Source organism: Elgaria multicarinata, chromosome 8 (assembly GCF_023053635.1).
Source record: "Elgaria multicarinata webbii isolate HBS135686 ecotype San Diego chromosome 8, rElgMul1.1.pri, whole genome shotgun sequence".
Taxonomy (NCBI): domain Eukaryota; kingdom Metazoa; phylum Chordata; class Lepidosauria; order Squamata; family Anguidae; genus Elgaria; species Elgaria multicarinata.
Window position 1 is genome coordinate 75,977,617 of NC_086178.1, and position 20,523 is coordinate 75,998,139.

The 20,523-nt window shown below is 41.1% G+C and overlaps 1 protein-coding gene across 1 annotated transcript in view; it reads left to right on the forward strand.

Moving 5' to 3' along the window:
- The first annotated feature begins 3,172 nt into the window (after positions 1-3,172).
- The window catches only part of PTPRE (protein tyrosine phosphatase receptor type E), a 129,818-nt gene continuing 112,467 nt past the window's right edge, over positions 3,173-20,523 (forward strand). The window contains exon 1 of the mRNA XM_063132810.1: positions 3,173-3,377. The gene's annotated coding sequence lies outside the window, so the exon portion shown is untranslated. The remainder of the gene's footprint in view (positions 3,378-20,523) is intronic.

Sequence of the window (20,523 nt, forward strand, 5' to 3'; positions counted from 1 at the left end):
ATGCAGAATCTGCAATCAGATAGGCACAGACAGAAGCCTATCTGATTAGGGGGGATTCCACACGTCGTACTCAGGGTGCTTCCATCCGCCCCCAGTGCACCCCGAAAACGATCGTGTAGCTTGCCTGTAAAAGAGACGAGGAAGAGGCGTCCTTGCTGCCGCTGCCACCCAACTCCCTCCTCGCCGGCTGGCTCGGAGAGCTCAGCAGAAGAAGGCGGGGTGGAGAGCTTCTTCCGCTCTCCACCCCGCCTTCTTCCGCTGAGCTCTCCGTCCCGGCTGTCAAGGAGGTAGGTGGGTGGCGGCGGCGGCGGTGGCAAGGACGCCTGTTCCTCGTCACTTCTCCAGGCAAGTTACACGATTGCTTTGGGGTCGCACTGGGGCCGCATGGAAGCAGCCTTAGTACGACGTGTGGAAGTGCCCCGGATCGTCTCTTCCCAACCCCCAGAAAACAACAACATGAAATAGCTAAGTTTTTTTTTTATGTGCCTCATCTCTATTTTTGCAGACCTGGGGAGACCTCAGCTACATTTCCTCTGAAACAAATCCCACGCTGGGAGCTTGCCAAGCTAAATATACTTCAGTGTTTCTAAGTGTGAAACTAGCTTAAAGATTCGACTGCCAATTATTTGTACTCTGCAACCTAGGTTCTTGTTTTATGGAAGGGGAAGAAATATTTTCTCTACTCACTTCCCCACACCATTCATAATTTTATAAACTGCAATCATTTCCCTGACTCTTTAGTGAATCATTTCCTAAACATTAGCCTTTTCAGATAAGGAAGATGCTCTTTCCTTGTGATAAATTGTTTGTCCTTTTTCCACATCTTTTCCAGCTAGAAGATTTCATTTTTGAGGTGAAGCAACCAAGAACTACAAACAATATTCTTAATGCGTCCCTCCCATTATATAAAGGCTTTATTATACTGGATTCTCTGCCCCCCATTCATTTCTCAACAATGCCTAACATGGAATCTTTCTTTTTTTTTACTACTGCTATACAGGGCATGTTCAGACAACATGCTAAGCCATGGCTAGGTCACTAACCTTTTTGCAACAAATGGTTACTGTGCATGTTTAAACTGTGTTTATGTAGCCACCACTGTTAGGAATGGTTTACATGATATGCTAAGTCATAGTTCTCATGACATGCTAAGCATAATGTTTAGTTAAAAATGCTTAACAACCATAGCTTATAGCTTCATCCCACGTACCTACTTCTCTCGAATTATCCCCATAGCGCTAAGCTTTCACCATTGTTGTAGTTTTTGCTACAGAGAGGCAGCGATCCTTTGCATACCAGGAAGTGAGTTTAAGGGTGGAAATGTAAAAAAAAAAAATTAAAAATCAACGGATGACCCAATCCAATTCAAATTTGGTATGCTTAAAGTTCTCCCTAATATCTATTACTGTGCCAATTTTGGTGCCTTTATCTTTAAAGCTTACACAGATGTAAGCATTTGTTTAAAATCCTGCTCCTGCGCCCCAGCGGCGGCTCGGAAGGTACGCTCAAAAACTAGTGGCTAAATACAGCGAATCTTTTGGCTTTATAACACAATTAAGGCAGAATGCATGGGAGTACTTCACAATCAAAGCAGATTATAAGGTGGAAAACTTCTGAGTCCTTTGCATGCAATTCGCAGTGATTGCACAGTATAACGCTGGTGTGATAAAGCTCTTAGTGTGTCGTCTGAACAGGATCATACTGAGCCAATACTCCCAAGTCAGCTTTCTTGCATAGTCACAAGTCATTGCTGGCCACTTTTTGGTAGCTCCTACTTCCATTGGTGAAAGAAAGTAGGAATTGGTATAGTATGTACAAAAGACAACAAATCAATTCACCCACATCATTTCTAATCTAAGTTTACCAAATTTCTTCATGGATGGATGGCATTTGTAGGAAACCTGTGTTGACAAATATACCGCCACAATGTTTGGTGTATATGCACAGGCTGCAAGAGAGAGGGCAATTACAATGATGTCCCTCACAATTATACACAGCAGAAACTGCATGTATGCAATTCTCACATTCTCTATATGTGGGCTCCCTACAAATTCCTGCACAGAACATTTATTTATTTATTTATTGCATCTGTATACCACCCCATAGCCAAAGCTCTCTGGGCAGTTCACATAAGATAAAAACACTTAAAAACAATATACAAAAATTAAAAACCACAAAAACATGCAAATGCACATACACTATAACATTGGTGGAAGTGTGAAGCATCCCTAATATCATGGGAACAAAACAACTAATTCATTTTTATTTCTAAACCTTCCCATCCTTTCTTCCAGGTTTTGTCTCCTCCATCTAGTGGTTCTTAGTCCATTGGTCTTCAGCTGTTGGGTCAGGACCAGTAATGCCAGTGGGTCACACCAGTAATTTTCAACTTTTGATTATTATTTTTTAAAAGGAAGATGATGATGAAGGGGAAATATAGAGAGACAAAGAGAGCAGGGCTGGCTCGAGAAATTCTGCTGCTGGAGGCAGAGAATCAAATGGCTCCTCCTTTCCCCCATCAAGGCTGGCCACATTATTTTGACACCCAAGGGAGAGAAATCCACAAGCTCCTCCCCCCCCTCTGGAAATAAAAGTACAAGAACAACAAATTAAATAACTAGCAATTTTGCTGCTTTTGCATGACACCCCAAATCTGCTACCTGAGGTAGCCCTCTCCCTCTGCCTAACGGTAGGGCCAGTCCAGAGAGGATCAGACAAGACACAAGAGTGGTGAACACACACGGGTACAAAGTGGGGCAGTGTTCCGTTAGTTAGTTTTGCTATTTGCACAGATGAGAGAATTTCAGTCAAACAGAACAGCTTCTCTTATCCCTGCAAGACAAGCTACACCTGTCCAAAAACCTCCTTTCATACAACCACGGAAAGTACAGAAGCCCTGCCTTCCTTTGTGTCTGGTAACAACAACATGAAAGAGAGAGGTGGTTCTGTAGAGTAAAAGATTAGAAGAGGGTCCCCCGTTAAGTGCGGCAATACACACCCCGCGTCTCGGGTGTGAAAAGACTACTGATTCCCACGTGCTTCCAATCGCGGCGGGGTGATGGGGGGGTGGGTGGACGACAGAGGTATCTGCAGCCGCCATTTCTCCTCTCCGACAGCAGGCGGCTCCCGCACTCGGCAGGCGCCGCCTCCGAATTACTGCTGCACACAAGAAGGGAGGGAGGCGAGGGCGAACCGAGGAGATTTCCTGCGTGGCTGCGAGCGAGATCCCTGCAGCCGCGGCGGGCAGGGCGAATGCCAGGGCGTCCCCTGCTTGCTACTGCTGCCGCCGCCGCCGCCTCAGTTCGCAAGCGGCGGTGCAAGGAGGGCATGAGGAGCCAGCGCGCCTTGACGAGCCGAACTGGGCGAGTCCCCCGAAGGTAAGCGGAGGAAGGCAGCGGGCGACAGGGCACGAAGCCAGCCGGCAAAGCAGAGGCTGTTGCTGCCGCCGTCTCAGCGCTCCTCTCACTGCCCGGAGTAATGTCAGCCCCGGGCTGTTTTTCTGCAGAGCCGCCGGGCGGTTGGAGTCAGCAGCAGCAGCAGGGCAGAGCGGGCTGGTTTCTTCACACCCGGTCCCGAGCTGCACAAGGGCATGGATTGGGCAGGCGCCTCCCCTTAGGCGCAAAGGGGCTCCTCTGGCTCTCCTGTGAGAGGAGGAGGATTGGAACCAGGGGCTGACCGTGCCTCTGGTTAAGGGGTGGAGGGAGGGGGAGAAGTGGCTGAGGCGCTCTGCCCCACGGTTGCCTCTGCTTGCTTTGGCTCGCTGCCCGTGAGGTCGGGTGGGGTAGGGGGGAGGGAGGGAGGTGAGGGGTGACCGAGGCGGAAATGGCATTTCCTTTTGCAAAGAAAGCGCCATGAAGGAGATAAGCCAAGCAGGTGGAGAAAAAGTCGCAGGCTGCATGGGAATAAAATGCAGGAGAGTCGATTTTATGAGGCGGAGGGGGGGGGGGGAGAAAGGGGGTGGTGGTGGTGGTAAATTAAAGCTCTGCTGCTCAAGTTGGAAGGGTAGCTGGAAGGGTATTTTCTACCTGGTACTCTAGCTGCTCTCATCACTTGACAAGAAAATGTTAAGAAATGCCTTTAAGAGGGTCGCGCTATGTCTCCACACATCCCTGTTTTTCCCAGCCATTGCTAGCAACCGTAGTTGTAAAATCAGGATGGTGGGGAGGGAGGTAAACAATTTTGCAATAAATATACACTGAAATGTAACCATTGGTATCTGGTGCAGTTAAGGCATCAATACTTAGCCTTTTACATACCACTTTTGAGTGTTCAAAGTGTTTTGTATATGTTTATTTTGGTAATCTCTACAACAACCCTGTAAGTTAGGTCACTGTTGTCCCCATGCAATAGTGAAGATGATGACAGAGACACTGAAACGGATCTAGTGACTAGCTTAAAGGCACTTACAGCACAATCCTATACATGTTTATTCAGGAGTACATCTGACTTTGTTCAATGGTGCATACATACTCCCTAGTAAGTGTGTTTAGCATTTCAGCCTTAGTAAAATTTGAGCTAAGGAATTCCTAGCTTAATGCTTGCACCCATAGCCACTGTACTATCTCAGTTCCAAGGTCTGGAGGATTTGGAATGAATGCTGACTCCAGTGTAGTGTGTTTTTCTAATTCTGGGCACTTCTCAAAGAGAAACTAGTACCATAAATGTGGCCAGGAAAAAAGCAGTATTGTATCCATACCATCCAATATTAGCACTTGGATTAAACCGGGGAGGGGGCTTAGAACAAAAATACTTATTCAAGGTATCTCTGTAGTAAAGCTTATAGCTCAGTGTTTCAGTAGTTGGATTTTTAATTGAAACGAATTAACATAGCCATGCATCTTTTACATAGTAAGCAGTTCTCTTATGCAAATTATGTTTAGCTCATGGCAATAATGGAGTCTGCTCTAAATGTCTCTTTGATATGCTTTAGTTGGTTTTTTCACCTCTAGATGGTATTGAGTCAGGTGTTAAAATCGTTACATTGATTTGTGGAATTGGTTTTCTCAAACAAATAACAGTGTGCTTTAGCCTGGATTTGAGAAACCTGAGGTGCAAGCAAGTGCCAGTTGGAATGGGGATTTAATACTGCTAGATCTTTAGTCATTTAAAGAGAGAATCATCTAAATTGTTTATGGATTGCTTTGTTGCAATTTTCTAGGAATAATGTATACTCTGTCAATCTCTGTGATAAAGAAATAACATGTTTCTTAAGACAATCTTGCAATGTAAACACATTTACTCAGAATTCATAAATCCTAGTAATTTCAGTACAATTCACTCTCGGATAAGTATGCTTCAGGATAAGCATGCTACATTAAGACCTACTGGTACATACATGGATGATGTTCCAGTCTACTGACTGACAAGTATTTCTGACTCTCAGTTGTTTGATTTCAACAGCAACAACAAAATGACTCCTCTCCAATTAACTCTACTGAAATGAAAAAAAGCTGGGCGTAACCAGGAGTTGGTTTTGGCTTGGAACCCAATTTAGTTCTGGTACTCAGAACAAATTCCTGTGCTCAGAATTCTTCAATTCTAAATGTATACAATTTGCACCTGAATCCAGTTCTAGTAAAAAACACAGAAGATCCCCAAAACCTGAAACCTGTCCACAACCATTTTGTAGCATTCTAGTATGCAAAGCACTTTATAGTACTCCTTCATCTAAGGCAAAGATGGGAAACTTGTGGCCTTCCAAATGTTGCTGTACTTCAGATCCCATTATTCCTGACTATTGGCCGTAGTATTGGAGCTGATGGGGGTTGAAGTCTAACAACATCTGGATTGCCACTGATCTAAGGGTTGATCATAATTCTTCCCATTTTGTAGATGGGTGTTTGAGGTTGAAAATAAGTAGATTAATGCCCGAGGCCAGTTGGTGGGTTAGGCTGAATCTGTGGTGCCCATATCCTTTTCAGAATATTGCCCACGAGACCACATTGGCTTACAGAATTCACACTGGATCAAAATTGATTATTTTGCAAATGTAACACATCCAGTACATGTGTCTGGGCCCCCTTATTAATTTTCTGTCTTCAGATCCCACATGTTTGAGGACTGTAAAGTCAGAATCAAACAGAGAGAACTGCATGGGGCTTCTGTTGAAAACAGTAGCCTCATATTGTTCTCCCCTTAGTAATGAGTAGTAAAACTGATTATGTGACACCACAATGTTATACATTTCAGTTATGTAGCCAGTTATATGGAACAGGGCCTGGGAAATGCATAGTGCAACTATGGCAGTATATGGGGTAAGTTTACTGTATGTCATGGAGCTTGACTAGGGATGCTGTTTTCTGCATTTCTCATAACATGTACCATAGAAATGGATGAATCTGTCCATGTTAGTTTTCTCAGTTTTTCATTTTTCCAGTCGTAAATCTGGTTCATCTCAAACTCAGAGAATTTGTTCAGTCATAACTTCAGTCCACCCTGACCTTTGAAATTTCTATTTTAAGTTCACATGAAAATTAATAAGCATTTTTGTAATACATACATTTTTGCAAGCAATTCCCTTAATGTAATGCATTTGTAAACAATATTTCCCCTAATATTCATATTTTGTATGCATTTTTTGATTGGAGAACTCCATTGCAAAATTTAGATAAATGCATTTTTTAAAAGGATAACTGAGGTTTGGTTGACATAGGGCTCATATACACCTAGACCCCTTTCAAGAGTGGGGAAGGATGATCGCAAAGTTTTCTGCTTCAGCGATCTTCCCTCACAGGGCACACAGCAGCGAGTTTGCCCACAATTTAAGGAGAGCCATTCTGGGCCATTTTTCTTTTTTTATGACTCCTGACTCTTGCGCAAGACACATTCAGTGCTGAAAGACCCAAGAACGTGTCAACAATGCTCTCATCTGATACCCATGGGCTCACTCTGCACAGCTGGTTGCCTGGAGGAACAGGAACAGCTTCATGAGGGGAGGGCACACCAGCTGTGCACCTTGGGGTTTTTGCGAAAGCAGGGAAAAAACCTGGGCAAAAGCTGTCATCCATATCCTGGGAAAACTGAGGGCTCGTCCCTAGATCACCGCGAGATCAGCTGTGTTTCATGTGTCATGGTAGGGATGACTTTGATACTATTCTGGAATAAACGGCTGGTGTGGATTAGACTGTAGTGGTTTGAAGGTGCAAAGTTGGGTAATTTTTCATTAAAATGTGAACCGAATCATTTCCTTTTTATCCCCAATGGAGAGCTGCCTTCAGGAACAGTTTATTTATTTATTTATTTATTTTATTACATTTATATACCGCCCCACAGCTGAAGCTCTCTGGGCGGTTTACAACAATTAAAAGTGGTAAACATTAAAAGTATACAAAATTTAAAAACCATCAAAAACATAAAATACAATATAAAAACAACAGTATCCATTTAAAAACAACAATTCTGGGGTCCATTAAAACCAAACTTAACGTTGTTAAATGCTGTTAAAATGCCTGGGAGAAGAGAAAAGTCTTGACCTGGCGCCGAAAAGATAACAACGTTGGCAACAGGCGAGCCTCGTCAGGGAGATCATTCCACAGTCGGGGGGCCACCACTAAAAAGGCCCTCTCCCTTGTTGCCATCCTCCGAGCTTCCCTCGGAGTAGGCACTCGGAGGAGGACCTTAGATGTTGAGCGCAGTGTACGGGTAGGTTCATGTCGGGAGAGGCGTTCCATCAGGTATTGCGGTCCCAAGCCGACTCTCTTCCGACTCTTTTTGAAAGTGACTTCACAAAGAGCATTCCCAAAGGTCTTTAGAGTTACAGCTGTGTGGAGAAAGTAACATCTGGCCTAGTCAAGCTACAGATATGGCCATGTAGTGATGTGTGGCATATATGTCAGCTACTACACTCATAACAATTGCTGCTGGAAATTGGTGACTGTCAGACAATACTTCTTTCTTCCATTGAGTTGTGTCCCTAGGATAGCTTTCCCTACCCAGGTGCCCTCCAGATGTTTTGGACTAATTCCCATCAGCCCCAGCCAGCATGGCCGATCATGCTGGGAGCTGTCATTCAAAACATTTGGAGGCAACCAGGTTGAGGAAGCCTGCTCTAAGACCACTTGAAGTCTTCAGACAGTCTACAAATGTCTGAACCAGCTCTAGTGTTAAGCAATATGTGGTGGTGGGAGCTTTTGAACTTTTCTCTGAATTTATGAGAATTGTATGTTTCTAATGTTTGTTAGAGTAACCTTTAACCCAACCAGGAGATTATACACAGCAAGAAACTTGGTAGCGGCTTTTGCTAGATATCTTGCAATGCATGGTTTCAATTTCAGTTTTGGGTGGGAGCGGTAATGAGTATGTAATTTTAAACCAGCATTTTATCTTTCTACTTGTAAATTTGCAATGTGGTGCCCAATCAATGAATGGTTTATGTGACTATATTTATTTTACAATCTCGTGTTGCAGAGCAAAGTTAAGACTATTGTGCTGGCTGCTGAAGACAAAAATGACTCAGTTTTGCATTTGATTGCATCCTGGAGTTTAAATTGCCTGAACTCCACATGTAATGATTTTTTCTTATTGAATAGTATATGACACTTAAGGGTATCAAAATGACAGATTAATTCAATTAAGTCTTGTGGCACCCCTGCTGGGTTTATCTAGCATGTGTTTGCTTTTGTGGACAGTATTGCCTTGTTACTTTTTCTGTATGGTTGGATTGCAGAAGGGCAAATGGTACCGTACCAGACAGTACCTTTGGCACAGACTTATCCAAGATTTTATGTTCATGGGAGCTTACTTTTAGCACTGTAATATTATTGCTTCATTTTGTTTCTGGGTCAAGCATTGACAAGATGAGGCACTAATTTGTGAAAGGTATAAGGGAAAGTATTGAAGAGCCCCTCTTCTCTGTGCAGCCCTAATATGCAGGAAAGGAAAAATGTGTGATAATGGTGGTGGTGATAATGTTGAAAATGTGGATGGCATGAGGAATCTTGGTAGGAGAATGACAGTTATAATCTTAGTGTATATATCCAGCCAACCAGAGAGCATGGGGGATTATTTTATACTCTGTGCAGCCTGTGCATGTTTATTCAAGGTGCACCCCACTATGTTCATTGGGGCTTTGTCCCAGGTAAGCATGTCTAGGATTGCAGTCCTAACAACTTCCATTAAATTTATAATGGCAGTAGCTCTGGACTATCTGGATTTGAATTAAGAATAAAAGCGTATGAAGCATAAGAACATAAGAGCCATGCTGGATCAGACTAAGGGTCCATCTAGTCCAGCACTCTGTTAATAAAGTGGCCAACCAGCTGTCGACCAGGGACCAACAAGCAGGATATGGGTGCAATGGAGCCCTCTCACCTATGTTTCTAGCAACTGGTGTATATAGGCTTACTGCCTCTGATACTGGAGGTATCTATCAGTGTATCTATTCACTTCTTTAAAGAAAAGAAAAGAAAAAAGAAGATGCAGGTGGCATCAGGTTGTACAGAGGACTAGTTGGGTGCAGGGGAGGGCTGTAATTATTTATTCACTTATCAACCATGTGTCTTCTCAACCACCATTCCAAGATGCTTTTCTACCTGAGGTGGGGAAGATTCAGGGATATTTTATCTTTTTCCTCTGGGCAGGGGGAGGATTTTGGGTAGACAAATGGCTAGCAAGAAATGGTTAAACAGCATTTACCCAGTGTTTCTCTGCTCAAATTGAGCAGAGAAGGCTACACTGCATTTTAAAAAAAAGTTTAGGGGAGAAGAACTGCTACAAAACATGATCACAGAAGTACACATTCTGTGTAGTTAGGCACTTAATGCATCTTTAGTACCCTGTTAAGAATTTGTAGTGACTTCGGTTCCTGGCATTTAGTTCCTATATTACAAAGAGTAAGAGCCTTAGGATGTTTAGTACGATTTCTGGTCAAGCTTGGATCTTGTTCTTTCTATACTGAAAGCATTTGACCAGTGCTGTAATTCAGAGTGTTGATTTTCTACAAAACATGTGGAAATTTTCTTACTGAATAACCAGTGTAGTATGGTCTCATTTTCTCTTTGGAAAAAATCCAGTAACAAGGGATCAGTTCACATAGCCAAATTCATCTGTTCAAATGTTTCAAATTATGTATTTTTAATTTTGCTTTCATATTATGCTGTATTTTAATATGATCTACATAGGGATTTTAATATATTAAGCGATCTAAAAGTATTATAAATAAAAACGATATGATAATGTTTGACTGTGTTGATCAGTACAGAGTGGAAAATGTGTGGTCTTCCAGATGCTGTACGGCTGCAACTCTCATTAACCTTAGGGAACATAGCTATGGTGAGATATGATGGGAGTTTCAATAAAACAACATCCGGAAGGCCACACATTTGTCATTCCTGGTCTCATATATGCTTGGTGAATTAGGTGAGTATTTGTTTGGTATAGGACATATAAAAGCTTTAGAAGGATTGAGAGCAGTCACAGCAATCTTTGCTATGTGTTCTAACCCATGGGATTCCTTGGGTTAGTGTTGCTGGGACAGCAAGCACCTATAATAGTGTAGTGTTTACCAATTTGTTGCTCTCCAGATGTGTTTGAGTCCTCTACATTCTCAGCCAGCATACAGGTTGGGGATGATGTCTAATACATCTGGAGGGCTCCTGGTTTGGGAAATGTTGGTGTATAGTCACTGATTGGGTTTTGTAATAAATATTGTCTGCCTTATTTTCAAAAGAAAGCTAAAGCTCAGCTGAGCATGGTAGCTTAGGGAACATGTAGGAGTTTAAACTAGGCAATGTTAGCTTGAATTCCCAATGCATGCCAAGGAACAATGACAAGAGCCTCCCAGCCTCCCCCCTCTTTTTTAAATGGGTGGAATTTCATGTAAAAAAGGCTGGGGTGGGGGAAAGAGTTTTTTTTAAAAAAACCTGAGCACTGCAGTCCTGATTTCAGTTGCTTACATGGGGGTAAAAAAAAACCTAGCGGGTGTAGCTCCACCACATGCCTGCTAGATAGAATGTTTAGGTTGTTCCTTAGAAGTGCAAATTGGATTCAATCTCAAAATAACAAAAGTAATTGCATAGTTTGCTCTAGTATTTGCTGCTGTTTCATTTTTCTCAAGACCAGATTCATGTTTTCCACAACTGTGCAAGAATCTGCAGTTGTGCTTGTACCCTGCTTGCGTCTTACACAGTTCAGTTGTTTGCATATCTGCTCAGAAGTAAGTCCTAGTGCAACATCTTTTAGGCATACAAGATGCAGGCCAATTCTTTGCATGTCAGCTCAGTCATAAGCCACAGAATACGATATGGGGCAAGGGACTTTTAAAACACAACCCTCAGATTTCCACACCTCCTTTTGTGACTGGTTTAAATAATCCATTCTCTTTTTAAAAAATAATTAAATTTAAAGAGCAGGGTGTTTAAAGTTGAAATGTCTTTAAAGTATTCTTAATTGTGATAGGAGATAAGAACGGGTTCTCCCTGCATTGGGTGGGGGGAAGTCTCTCCTTCTGCTCAGTGACCCTTGTCTGGGTCATTCTCCTAGTCTGGAAGAACAGAATGCGGCAGGTCAGCAGAGTTTGCAGAAGCTTTGCTGGCCTGGCCTGTTTTGGGAGTGAGTGTCACTGCTCATTTCTGCGGCTGCTTTCAGAAGTGCTAGTTCTTATTGTGCTAGCAGTAGGTCCTGCAGGTACCATGGAACTAGTGGAATTGTAGCAGCAGTATTGTATACTGTTAATGTTGAAATCACAGGTCAATTATATCTTCACTAACAGTTATGTGCTCAGTGTTTTGAGGGTAAATTATTATACATTTCCCCATGTCATAGCTGCAACTCTGTCTCATGATACTGTGCTTATTTGAAGTTGTGATTTTGTTTTGTTTACTTATGATGCATGTTTTAAACTACAATCATGGGTAGAGCTACCTACGAGCACCTATAAATATTTGTTGGTGGACGTCATCATGGTTAGAATAAGTTCCTCACGTTATCTAACATACCAATCTTTTGCTTGATATTTATTACAAGAAGAAAATAGCACATGTTCTTGAAGTGGGTATTTAAGAATCTGACAGATTCCTTCTATCCTATTATCTTTGTCATTCATTAGCAGGCCATCTTGTGTAACCTTGACCCTCTTTTTAAAATAATTTGAAAATAGGGCTCAAAGCCTTTGTGAGTTGTTGGTGATGAGCTAGTTTATGGTTACAGAGTTATTGTGACGAGATAAATAAAATAAGTTCATTGGGAGGTAGGGTTTATTCTGGGAAGAGATCTATTCCTGTGCAGTGGTATCTGTCCTTAAAAAAGGTTTGTGGTACTGTAAGTTTTTTAAAAAAGAGGTGCAACGTAACAGTAGTACAAATTTATACAGTAGGCCTCTACTACAGGATTATGCATTGTGAAGTCTGATTTATAAAAAAAATGAATTGACTTTAATTAGAAAAGAAGTATTAATTGGATCAGCCAATTGGTGGCAACTTATAAACGATTTTTCTAAAGATGAGAGCAGAAGTTTTTAGAGCCAAACTACACATTACTCGAGTTGTGGAGCATGTAACTGAAGCAGATGCAGTTCACACCCTTATGTTAACCCTCCTGCAGGTACAGGGGCAGGGAGTAGGGGGCAAGGTTTAATCTTTGTCTTCTGGAGGGTGCTCCTCCTGATTCAAATTGGGGCCATGTGTTGTTACAGTAGAGTAAACCAAAAGGCAAGCCCCAGCTAAATGATATGTGTTGAGCATAATGTGTAGCTTGGCTCTCAGTGTCCAAGATGTGTATGCAGTTTCTGCCTGCACAATGGCTATGTAAGGAAACAGTATTCTTTTTCTTGCCAGCAAGAAAATGTTGCTAACCCATTAATAGTGAAAGATGCACATGACGCTAGTAGGGCCAGATTCAATGCACATCAGCAAGTGTAATATCAGTTAACACACATGTTAACCATTTATGGATACAGTCTACAGCTGGAGGATACTGGAGTGCTTCGTAAATAAGCACTGCACTAGACATGACATTTAATGAGCACAGTTTAAAAAAATGCAAATAGCATTAGGTGGGGAGCTAATATTTATCACTGCTGCAGCAGGTGGGGGGGGAGAGGAATTTAACCCTTTCTTTCCTTACTGTGGTCCTAAGGGAAGAGCTGTCCCCTGAAGTTGGGATATGCATTGGCAGAAAATCACCCATTTGTGCCAATAGGGTTTCCCTGCCAATGCCATATTCACAGGAGGGATTTTCTTTAGGACCACAGCAGGGGAGGAAAGAGTTTAATTCCCATCCCCCACCTGCTGAGATCCTGATAATATTCACACACACCCAGCAGATGTTAATTCCCGTATTATTATTATTATTATTAAAAACCTGCACATTAAATGCAAAGACACATTTAATGACACATCCAGTTTGGCCTGACGGGTGTTGCGTAAAGGAATATGCTTTGAAAAATAAATTGCTACCCACTGTGCATAAGTATTTGATTATAGGTCTCTTCAATTCATTGCCCACATGGGTTTCATATTGACACAAGATGGCTTGCTTACAGATTCTTATACAGGCTCTAAAATATGGCCTGTAGGGAATACGGCTTGTATCTTGTTGCTCTAGCACACAAAGAGCCTTTTGAGAAGCAATTGTAGCTAAATGTGAAAGATTTCATTTTGTGGTGAGCAAAGCATTGTTCCTTGGTCACAGTTCCACTATTGATTTTGAAAATCATTTCTGCAGCTTAGACTGAAGTTGGCTGCCCTTTAGTCTAAAGCCTCATAAATAAAATATACTATCTTAAAGCACATTATTTTACATTCTGTTTGGAATAGAAGTATTATTTGCACAAGGCCAGTTTTATTGTGCTAATTGCCTGGAATACATATATTTTGTCTGAATACATATATTGTTTAAACTTGTGTTTCTCCTGGCAGAATACTTTTTGTAATGTCATCTTAGCTTATTTTTAAAGAAATGTTGTTACTGATTACCCCTCTGTCAAATAGTGTGTATTTGCAATAAAACCTAATAATTCTATAATGTATACTCTGCAAAGAAAAAAAATGAAACAGATTGAAAGTTATGTTCACCTTTGTTCCAAACTTCTTAAACAGTAAGAGCTGCTAGTTAGGCAATGGAACCAAATACCCAGGGCAGGGGATCTCACTTACTGGAGATCTTCAAAATGGACAGCAATTTGTTGGGACTGCTCTAGTTCTGGATTTCCTGCATCAAGAAGGGGGTTGGACTAGATGGCCAGGAAGGCACCTTCCAATTCTGAGTCTATGAATAACAGCAAAGCATCATATATTGTGGTTACAATTTACTGATACATTTTGCCTGTACACACTGGGAATTGGTTCCTACATAAAACAAACATAAATCTGTTACTGGCTATTGTGGCATTGAAATTGTCTGCAAGCTCTTCTCCTCAGAATGTAAAAGACTGGGGTGGCCGATACAGAAGAAGGCAGTCTTTCCAGTAACCTGGTCCTGAACAGTTTAGGACCTTATAATTGGCAACCAGTGCAGAGCTTCCAGCATAGGAGTCATATGTGCAATTCAGCTGCTGCATTCTGCATTAGTTGTAGCTTCTGAACCAACCCCAAGCTTAGTCCACATAAAGTGCATTAGAATAGTCCTGTTTTGAGGTTACCAATGAATGGATAATTGTGGCTAAGCTATCCCTGTTGAGGAATGGTTGTAGCTGTCATGCCAGCCTAAGATGGTAATAGGGACTCTTCGTCACCAAGGTCATTTGGACCTCAAGAGACAGAGATGAATCCAAGACCTCACCCGGTCTACTTGCCTGTCCCTATGGGGGAAGAGCGACCTCATCCAGGACAAGTAAATTACCAAACTCTTGTACTTGGGAACCACCCACCCACAGAGCCTCCATCTTACAGGATTCAGTTTCAGTTGGTTGGCCCTCATCCAGCTTACCACTGCATCCAAGCACTGATTCAGGTTATGCATGGCCACACCTGATTCAGTTGTAACAGAAATATAGCTGGTTGTCATCTGTCTATTGATGACATCTTGCCCTAACCCCCCCAATGATGACATGCACTATAGACAAAAAATTATGTCCCTGCTAGTCCTCCACAGTGTCAAGCAGACATAAAGCACCCATTCCCATAAAAAGAACTGAGAAAAAGGGGTGGTGGTCCAAGATTCCATGAATATGCATGAAATTTAATCAGACTCACTTTCTGAGCTATAGCTATCACTATTGGTTTCAGTCTCTGCTTCATTGGCAGTGCCCCCCTAGAAGCAGAAATGCATCTTGCTCTTGCATTTGAGAGTTGTAGTCTCAGTTTGCTTGCCCTCAGTGCACAGATGTTGTAATAATCTTATACTGTACATGGTTTTTAGAAATCATTTGAAGAAGTAAATATATGAACACCTTGTCTTAAACATTTTATTCATCATGCTAAAATAAAACATACCATACACCATTTTTCTTCATTTCCCCCCATTTTTTTGGAAGAACAAAACAAAAAAAAGGCTTTGGGGGAAAATGGGGGTGGGGGTCTGAATTTTTCCCTCCCGCCCCCAGGCCTTCACATCTCTAGTGGTCACACAATAACCCCCCTGAGTCTTTTCAAGATTAAACATACCCAGTTCCTTCCCTCATAGGACTTAGTTCCAGTCCCCTGATTATCTTCATTGTCCTTCACTGAACTTATTCCAATTTCATCCAAATCCTTAAAAGTATTGTGTCCAGAACTGGACACAGTATTCAAGGTGAGGTTTGAGTGGAACTATTCCTCTTGTGACATAGAAACTATACTTCTGTTGATGCAACCTAAACTTGCATTTGCCATTTTTGTATCACATTACTGACTCATTCAGTTTCCGGTCAATTTCAATTTGAACATTTGATTTCTTTTTCCTAAATGAAGAACTTTGTACTTGACTCTGTCATTTATGTCTCCTCAAAATCTGGTGTACTGAATTATTTCTATATCTACTGTTGCTGCAGCCCCCCATTTAGATTCTTGCAATGCTTTGTATGTGGGGCTTTCTTTAAAAATGGTCTGAAAACTGCAGTTGATCCAAGTAGGGCTGCTAGTTTACTGACTGGGTGTATTGAACATATTACACAGGTGTTTTATCAGCTGCACTGCCTCCCAGTCTGTTTCCAGGCCCAAGAAGTGGGAACCTGTGGTCATCCAGATGTTCTTGGACTCCCAACATCTATCAGTGTTGGCCAGCAGCCAGGAATAATGGCAGTCATCGTCTAACAACATCTGGAGGTACTCATGTTCCCGTTTCCTGCTTGAAAGCCCATAATTGCTTGGGATTGGTTTACTTAAAAGATTGTCGTCTTCCACATAAATCTACCTGGACCTTAAGATCCTCTTCAGAGATGTGTGCCCTGCCATGGGAATTGAGCTTAGTAGCTACTAGGGAGAAGGCCTTGGCAGTGGCATCCTGGCTATGGAATAGCTTCTCCAGATGCATTCTTGACACCTCCTTTTTCAGCTTTTTGAGCCACCCCAGCCTTTTTGGCAATCAAGTATGTATGTTCTTTTTTTTAAAAAAAATTTTTTTTTAAGTATGATCTGGTAATTGGTCGCATTTTTTCTGTTTCTAGAAGGGGAAAAATAACTCTGCATTTTACTATTTTTGTTTGTTTTAATAATTGAATTTTATTACATTCTCATTTTTATAAACCTATGTGAAACCTATGTGTGTATCTTTTATGAATCTCACGTCATGTCTCTCTTCAATGACTATGGACATAAGAGAGATTCTCATGACCAATCTGACCTATACTTTCTAACTATGAAAGGGCAATTGTTAATGTAGATAGCATGAAATTAAAAGCTGCATTTGGGCTAGGCTGGTCCTACTGATGCATTGTACTGAAATAGAGCCAGTAAGCAGAAAAACAGACCAGTCAGCAGATCTATTAAATAGTGACACCCTCTTTCAGGTTCAAAAATAGAATACTAATAGTAGTGAACAATTCAGAAAATAGGTAAGATTGAACTGTGGGTAGAATAATGTTCACATATATTGAAATTTAGGATTACCCAAAGTGATAATTTTTCCACCCTGCCCTACCCTTCCATGTTGCACCCCTGACATGAATATAAGGGAGGGCTCCTCAAAAATGACTGTATATTCATTGGGAAGCTGTGCTAATAGGCATGCAAAATTTACATGCCATCATGTGCTAGTACAGGTCGGTCATTGGTTTCAGATTTAGAAACATGCATTTGGTCAGGCCATATAAAAACCTTCAAGTTTGTAAATAAAAAGCAGGTGATAATGAATGATAATGTTTTCAAGAAGGTACCATCTTTGCATACGTGCTGTGTGTGGAAATTCTAACTTGATTGCGTATGTGATGTTCTCTTGATGGTACCATATTCCCTGTACTCCATGCCCATGTTGCTCACATTCTTCAACATTGTAGTGATGGATTCAAGGAATGGCCTATTTTGGCTCAATTTCCAGTCAATTGACTGTGTTTGCATGTAAAAAAAAAATTCTGGGGAATCCTGGCTTATCATTCATGAGCAGCACACTCACACACCCTGCCTGATAGTTCCTGCTTGGCTCCTCCCACCAGCAGGGGTGGGTAAAGTAACCATAAAGTAACTGGAAAGTAAAAACTTAGCATTACATCTGAGGTGGGACTTCTGGCTTGTCTCTTCTAAACAAGCCAGGGATCAGAAACCTACAAACACTTGGACATAATGCTAAGCTTTTTTCTTTCTTTCTTTACTGAGGTAGTGTCTGGTTTTCTTTAGCTGCTCTTGATGGCAGGAGGTGTCAAGAAGTGATTTGTTAGGGCGCACCCAACCACAGGGTTCTAAGTCTTGCAACACCTTAAGTACCATTGTTCAGCCTTTATTCTCCTGTTTCCTTCAACATTTAGAAATACAATCCCTACTTAAACCAGCAAAGAGTCTTGTGGCACCTTAAAAAGTAAAATAAAAATTCTGACATAAGCTTTCATGGACACTGCACTTCCTCAGATGGATGAGTATTAACCTCAAATTGGCATATTTAAATACGTGTAATGGGGGACGGGGAGATGTAAACTGTGTTTAAGAAGGAATTGAAATGCAGAAAGTACAAACTGTGATAATTACTTTAAAAGTTAACATTCACAAAGCCTTGTTGGGTGACAACCGAGACATTGTTTCAATGGTGAGCCAATTAACATATGTAGTGTGAGGAGGAAACAAAATGTTGTCCTTATTCAAACTATGAGAAATAGAGTTGAATAAGATTGAGGGGTGCTTCAGTCACTACCTGGTTGATGCTGCCCTGCCTGTGCTGCATTCTCCCTGGGGACGGGGCATGCATGTACAAATAGAGCCAGCTGGCACTGGGAGGAGGAGCCCCATCTCCTGCGGCCAGAGTCCCCACTGTTCTCTCCAAATTGTGTTTGGAGGTAACAGCTGGGATTCCCTTGCTCTCCCTAGCAGTGCACAAGGGAATCCCCACTGCTATCTCTGATTACAGATCAGAAATATTAATGGAAAGCTCTCCAGGGGGTGGGGATTAGAGACCAAGCAGTGCATCCTGGAGGAATTCAAGGAGGCCTGGTGGGCTAGAAAGGAAACCTCTATGGGCTAGAGGTTCCCCATCCCTGTTCTAGGTCATTCATTTCTTATGGACAATTCTCAGAGTAAAGCTTTCAAAGGGAAAGGGGGGGAAGTTTTGCCATAAGGTATATCCACTCCCAAGGAACATCCAAATCTAAGCTCATGTGCAAATAAGCTTAAATCATCAGGAGACTTATTCTAAGTTTAACACTTCTGATCAGAGCACATCCCACTTTCTGCATTAATAGCAGAGGAGTGATATTATCCAAGCTTTTAACCATGTTAAAATTATGCAGGCCTTCACTTCTATAGAAGGGTCAGTTTAAATAGATATAGGTTGCCATTTGTTTGCAAATATTGAAAATGATGGTGAATAAGTCAAACTTGTTCCAAATTTCTTTTTCAAAATTACAATTATACTGGACAGACTTGAAAATCAAACAAATTATCCAGGTACTTCCCTTCAGTCTTGGAATATGTTAGTATTTGGAATATATAACAATCTAGTATCTTTAGCGGTTTTGTAACACTCCCTCTTTTTTATCCTTACTTTGTACTGTTTTATATAATGGTGTATCTTCTTGTTTTATATTGGTCTGTTGACTGTAAATAAAGAAATACAATACAATGTTCTTTTTTAAAAAAAAATTATTTTAATTACTCTTCCCAAGCACTGGAAGATAAATGGAAGAGAAATGTTGGGAGATCTGTTTCATTAAAAGCTTTGTACTATTTTCTAGCTGAAATGTATTATTCTTTTTTGCTTCTCTGATTTTTTTTAAAGCAGCAACAATGTGTTTCACTACAGACTTCCTTCTGTTCCCTCTCTGCAAGGCAGAAGGAGAAAAGAGGGTTAAATTTGGCAATCAAAGCCAGTGTGATGACCTAATGATAGAACAATGCTAAGAAAGCTGAAAAGAGAAGGATCAGTTGCAGGTGAAATTGCCAATGGTATTGCCATAAGGTATCTGTCCTGGTTCTCTGGTGACAGTGGGAGATGTTTCCTTCTTGCACTTTGTATTACCATGTGGTCAGACCATTTTGCATGACTCCCTACAGAAATTACTATTTGATTTAAAGGATAACAATTCTGTAGCACTCTCATCGTAACAGTAAGTTGCTTGTCTGAACAGCAGATGGCTGTCTTACTGAATTCAAAAGCAACATTTCCATTTACTTCAGCAGTGAAAGTTGAAGGCATTCACATCTTAATTCTAGTTTCATTACATTTTATTTAAAGAACATTCACACTGGGAAATTAACATATAAATTAAATGCATATTCAAGCTGTAGCTTTTCAGCCCAAATTACTATTCATAATCAAAATAGAAAACTGATCATCAGACATAAGATACTTACATGAATAGGTTCATCAACACTAGGCATGTATGTATGATTAAAACTGTGCTAGTGACCATGGAACAAGTGTCACTTTCTCAATATTACTGTAATTTAAGACACAGCATTATTAGAGACTTATTTTAGAGAGTGACATATTAACAATCTTAATATGCATTGGGGAGCACTTAAAGAAATAGCAGAAATGGAGTAACCTTTCTCCACTTTTAAAATGTTATCAGAAAATTAGCATGTAATAGAGAAAAGATTCAGCCTAACCTTTCCACTGACATAATATTTTTTTTCTATATATGCTGGGAATGTTTTTCATGGAGAACCTGTGGCATGAAGTAGTGTCATGTAGAAAAAGCTTTACCTCTTGATTCAGTTGATTGTATAAATGGGCTTTTATTTGCTCTCTGACTAGCAGAGTATTTGCTTTCTGCATTTGGGCCTGTACTTGTGGCCCATGTGTATGATATTTGCTCCTTATTAATAATTAAGTACTGTTAATACCTAACTCCTATGTAACATCTCCCTACCATAAAACTCAATGAAATGTGGTTTCTTGTGCCTGGTTCTCTGGTAAGGAAGCTATGGTCAAAGGGAATTACGTATCCAAGGGCAACCACTAACTTGAAACAGCATAAAACAGCAATCGGAATATCTTTGCGTTGTTTTTGTTCTATGTATGTTA